Genomic DNA, 6,000 nt, shown 5'->3' on the forward strand with positions numbered 1-6,000 from the left:
TTTCCAAACACTTCCCTGTTTCCTCACTGGAGCATAACAGTGAAAGGATCATGTTGAGCACAGCAACAGTGTTTCTATAAAGAAAAAAATGATAAAACTGGAAAGAACTTCAGGAGGCCTCCGAGAATGGATGAAGGACCTATTTTTTGTGTTAATGACTACTCCCTACATGGAATCACTAAAAACAGCAATTATCCTCAAAATGAAACCATTTAACAAAAAAACAAAAACAAAACCCCAAAATGATACATGCTAGAAAACCAGAATCTTTATACAAATATGCCAGTGTAACTTTTTCTCTATGATGCCTTCTCCTGCTTTCTAGGATTCCTTAATTTAGGTCACTGTTATAAGCATTATGTCCCATCACTTTTATTGGTCAATAACCGTCTTACAGACAAAAAATATGCCAAATAAATATTTTGTAAAATTTCGACATGCTGGCTTTTGGAAGTCAGTGTAGGAGTGATATTCAAATTATCAGTCCTTGGTACAGCCAAACTCCTAAATATCATGTTTAAACAACAACAACAAGACAATCAAGTAGGTGAAGCCAGACGTCGATGTGGCAAGTTGGCAATGTGCAGATTTAAAAGTGGGGAAACTAGAGATCTATTCATTTGGAACAAACTTCCATGTGTGTTTTTGTTTGTTTGTTTCTGTGATGAAGCTGCCATGAAAGTGATAGTGCTGTCTTATTATGATGGTATAGTACATAAAGCTGAATGCAAATATGGCTTCATGGAATGATACCTACTTTAACAAAATATTGGGCTGATGGTGAGCAGCAAATTATTGCATTTAATTACTTCAATAGACACTCGCTTATTCTTTTAATGCGTGGTGATGCCACTGGTTGGTCATAAATTCATCCCATAGGGACAAATAGCCATTCATACTTATAGCAACTTAGAGGCAGCTATAAGTCCGGCAGCTGTTAACCTACATGTCCATGCAGGATAACACACATGGAGCAGACTGACAAGCAGAAGCAGAACATAGTTCATGTCCATATTTGTTCATCAAAGTGGTTCATTTGTTTTTTGCATGAAACAAGTCACTGTCATTTTTAACCTACCTGTCTGCTTACTGTGTTAGACTCGTCTTGGCTTTACACTGAGATTAGATTCCATGTTTTCATCCCCTCATCTTCAGTGTTGATGAACACAAGAAACCAGAAAGAGAAAGAACAGAACAAAAGAGGAAAAGTCATGATTTCACATCAGTATAACAATTGTGAAAATACAATCTCGTGTGATGTTAATTTCATTTATGCCTTGTAGGTATGAGACTGCCTATAAAGACTTCGAGTCAGGAAGAAAATGAATTCAGCACCAAGGACAGCGGCATAAAAAAGCACTCTGCTGTCCTCAGAAACACCTGAGCGTCAAAAGTATGGAGACACTGTTGACCAGTTTAAATGAATATTACTGTAAAGCAGGAGCAAAAGCTGGTAATTGACTGTCAGTGGCAGCTTTTTCTATGCTTGAGTTTTAGTGACGTATGCTTCATCAAACATTTTAACAGGAAAATATCCTTCTAAAAAATGTAGCATACAAACGATATTTTTAACATACGCACAAATGATTAAATAAAGAAATTATTTAAAATTATTTATATTCCAGTTAGTCACACTTAATCCTCTTCACTGGAGCGCCACACATCTCAGCAAAATTTCAAATGATAATTATATAATGTGATTGTTTCAAATAGTTCTAAATCATGCAAAAATATTTGTATATTTTCATCCTTGTCTATTAAATTTTGCTCAGTTTTGATAGTTCTTTAAATGTTCTCATCCTTTTATATTCAGTAAAATTATGTTCCATTTTTAACTGACTAGGACATTAGTCACATAGATAAATAAAGAAATAAATAACACTACATGGAATATCCATATTGCTTTCTAAAATTTTAATTGAATATAACAAAAATATAGATAATGTCTTAAAAACACTCTTGGAGCAAAATTCCCCTTTTCCTCTCTCCTTTTTTTCTCAGCAGTTAATGTACATCCTACTATTGGTAACATATAGTCACCAACTTATGATTAAACACACCTCCGTCTCAGCTGTCATGCACAATCCTGTCAAGCTGTTGAGCAGGTGCATTTCAGGATGTTAGAGCTCCCCACAGCACATATGGCTATAGCTGCAGAAAAGAGGTCATGATAAAGGTGACGTTCTAAAAATTTCTATGAGTACTTTGTTATATTTCTAATACACAAGTCGCTTTTGGATTTAACTGCTATTAACTGCCACTGTGCCCCATGAATAATAAAACTTTTTAAATGTCCTATAAAAGCTTAAAGAACTGACTACAACATAAATTCTCACCATAATCTCTCATTTATGGCTCTAGAAAAGGGACTTTGGCTAATCTCCTGACACTGAAGAACGCACATAAATACATTTACACATAAGCATGTAAACACAAGTTAAAGTCTTAACATGTCACTACATCCCCACCTATAGTTGTCATCCTTGCACGCACATGCAGAGAGTTAATGATGTGCAAACTCTCTGTACAATTGTTAAATTAAACTTAGTTATGCAACAAGTTTCACAAAGAATTTACACTGATGTTGCTTTATATCAATAAGGACATCCCAGCCTAGTTAATCAAACATTACATTTTTACAATATACATAAAAACCATAATCATAGAAACATGAATATTTTATATTCATATATATTATTCTGAAAAAGCATGTAGCTGTCATTTTACACAAGCAATGATAACATGTTCACATTGAGCAAATACACTCTTATCTAACTGAGCAACATAGTTAATTTAAAAATTCTCATTGCTTATTATTTAGTAACCTAATCATTTTGATATCGCATTCCTAATAGAGCTAAAAAAAAAAACACAGTATATGATTATCACAGATGGACATTTTATCATGGTTTGGTAAAATTATATATCACCTAGTAGTTCCCAATTCAATACAGTAACTCCAGTATAACAGAAACATTATTTTATCCTTATCTGCTGCATATCATTCTAGTAAAATATGACAATTTTGGTTAAAATTGATTAAGAATAATCAAAAGTCTTTCACTGACTATTCAACACATTGATGCATGTTTCAGCATGGGTCGTGTGGGGCAGGAATGATATCTGTTCTGAAGTGTGTCCAAAATGCACACCAGTAAGAATTAAACACAAAAATACACACACCTAAAATGCATTGTTTTTGTTTTTATGTTTGTTTTTAAAAGACAGCACATTATAGACCCTTAATATATTAAAGCTAATTACAACCTCTCTCTCGGGGCTTATAAAAATGCACCTGCTCTACATGAATTCTGACACGGGCCATGATTTTTCACTGTTTATAAAACTGTAATTTGCAGTTGTTTTTCTAGTAGAGTGCAGAAGATTTTTTTTTTTTTTTTTTAAAGGCCAGTAATAACATGTGGGTTTGGCTATATGAATCAATATGTTTATCCAGTTATCCTCTAAGTTCTGTTACCCCTCTACGCTTGTTAGTGAGAAATATAACATTGCTAGTTAAAGCCAGTATAGCTCATAGACAGCAACTAATGTGGACATTCCCATTTTGCTTGTTCTACCTTCAGTGCAGGTCCACTTGCCTTTCCTCTAGCGCAAGGTGTGAAGTGGATCCTTAGATGCAAACGGAAAGTAACATTGATAAACAATAACCAGATCCAGATATCGGATCCACCTGTATGCCTCTTTTCAAAGACTACCCGCCCACCCTTCCCCGGGAAGCCTAAAGCCAAGGGACATGCCTCAGTGCGGTTTGTCTGAACCCAAATAACTTCTCCGCGCGGAGTGAAATACGCAACTGCAGATAGTCTTTGTTTCACCTTCTGTATCTTTATCGTGCATCTGCTGCAGAGATTAGCAACCATTTTCCCCCCGCTGACACAACCCAGAATTACTGAACGTGACTGAAAGGAAACAACAAGCACGTTTATGCAGTACAACTGGCTTTTTAAATCCTGCGCAAAGTTCAAAGCAAATTGCTCCCTACAGTAGGATTGGCTGACGCGCGCTTGAACGCTCCCGGACTGTCAATTCTTTCACTGCACTCTGACAACCACTGCCTACCAGTCAGGAATGTGTGAGATTTGACCTACCTTGACGGCTTCGATCCTTGAAAGGTTGCGCACAAATCTCAAGCTGCTGGAAGTTTGACTTAGTCTACTCCTGATCCCTCGGAGGAGTCGCACTGAGAGGGGAGGATGGGCGCCACTGCTCTGCGCGCCAGCTCCGTGGCTGTGTGTGTGTGTGTGCCCGTGAGCGCGCGTGCACGAGTGAGGAGAGAGTAAGTGAGAGAGAGAGAGCGAGAGAGAAACAACAGACGAGCAGAGCTGAAGCCCCTTGCCAAAGGATGCTTCAGTCTCCTAGCAACAACAATCGATCTGGCAAGGAGACATTTTTATTGGATAAAAAGAAAACTTAGCCACTCACCCCCCCCCCCCCCCCCCCTTTAGCACATGTTTACCACTCAGAACAACAACTCCAGCTTCAGTGAGTGAAGATAGAGAGTGAGAGAGTGAGAAGAGAGGTGTGTGTATGTGTGTGTGCTGCTCCAAAATAGATGTTTTATGTGTATAAAGGTGCAGAGTGACACAGAATTTGTTCGCATTCATCTGTCCTTGTAGCCCGGCTCAAAACACATGAGCAGTGGTGTATATATAAAAATCCTTACCCCTTTTTTTAATTTTATGGAGGCTCTATTATGTTTAAAACACATTATTACAGTCAATTTTGTCAGCATGAAGAACAGCACTAAACATGCAGCCCATGCTTCAGCTCAGGCATATTAGAAGAGAAGGGCATCCAGCCCCGGAGATGTGACTAGAAGTTTACATCATGCGTCACACTAACAGGATGCATGATATTTTTCACAAGTTAGGTGTCAGTCTCTCTTACCTGTGTATTTCCCATCAGGAGAACAACAGAAGGTGGCATTCAGTAGTGTGTGCGTAGGTATAGGTGTGTGTTTATGTGTACACAGGTACACATCTGAGTATCTGTACTAGTACGATTATGCATATGGAGTCATTAGAATGCAAATATGCAAGTGCGCAGCCCCTATTGAACAGAACATACTCTTCACGCATGATTGAGTAACACAGCGTCCTCTTTCTCTACTCAACACCAATACACACAGAAATACGTAGTACAATGCACACAGACACACACTCGAACACAAGCACTCATTCGACTAAAGCTTGATTTTGTATTGTAAAGTTAGTCAAGTGCATAGAGATAGCCTGTCTGAGGGCTTGCTCAGAGCTGTTTGTGATTGCAGCTAAAGGCCACAGCATGTTGTTTTGCCTGTTTTATATGGAGATTTATGACATGAAAGTTTCTAACTAGCTTGGCCGTTTTTCCATACATGCAATGCATGATGCTACCTGGCATCAGAAAACTGTGAGATTAAGCTTTGGTTGAGAAGAGATTTCTTAGTTAACTGAAGAAGAAAGGGTAAGAGCATCCACTTCACACCTCTGTGAAACACACATGCATGGGAAAGAGGTGGGAAATGCACACACTCTCACTTGTGCCCAGTGTCAGTCACAGCTTTCTCGGACTTCCATTCCTCATCCCTGTCGTTCCAGCTCGGAGATGCTGGCTACTCTAATAAAGGCCTCATTGTCTGGATGGCATGCATATATGCAAAAAGCCTAGAAAGCCAGCTTTGTCCCATAAGGGTCACTCAGCTTGAGAGCTTTGTGCCAGGCCTTTCCCCACAGACAGCAGAGTCAAAAAGAAAGAAAGAATGAAAAAAGAAAGAAAAAAGAAAGAAAGAAATAGAGAGAGGAAGAGAGCAACACAGAGAGAGAGAGAAAGAGAGAGAGCAACACAGAGAGAGAGAGAAAGAGAGAGAGAGAGAGAAAGAGAGAGAGAGAGAGAGAGAGAGAGAGAGAGAGAGAGAGAGAGAGAGAGAGAGAGAGAAATGAATGAGATAGATGGCAAATGTGGACATCCTGAACGTCACTGTATGAAACTACCTCATAC

At 38.5% G+C, this 6,000-nt stretch overlaps 1 protein-coding gene across 3 annotated transcripts in view; it reads right to left on the minus strand.

Moving 5' to 3' along the window:
• Positions 1-4,233, minus strand: part of grm3 (glutamate receptor, metabotropic 3) — a 42,593-nt gene extending 38,360 nt beyond the window's left edge. For 2 of the 3 annotated variants that reach the window (XM_082539319.1, XM_082539317.1), the window contains exons 1-2: positions 4,110-4,233; positions 1,079-1,149 (exon numbers count right to left, since the gene is read on the minus strand). The gene's annotated coding sequence lies outside the window, so the exon portion shown is untranslated. Of the gene's footprint in view, positions 1-1,078; positions 1,150-2,060; positions 2,152-4,109 lie in introns of all 3 variants that reach the window. The other variant, XM_082539318.1, reaches the window with a different exon arrangement.
• Positions 4,234-6,000: the final 1,767 nt, after the last annotated feature.

The sequence above is a fragment of the Aulonocara stuartgranti genome (genome assembly GCF_965226115.1).
Source record: "Aulonocara stuartgranti genome assembly, chromosome: 7".
Lineage (NCBI taxonomy): Eukaryota > Metazoa > Chordata > Actinopteri > Cichliformes > Cichlidae > Aulonocara > Aulonocara stuartgranti.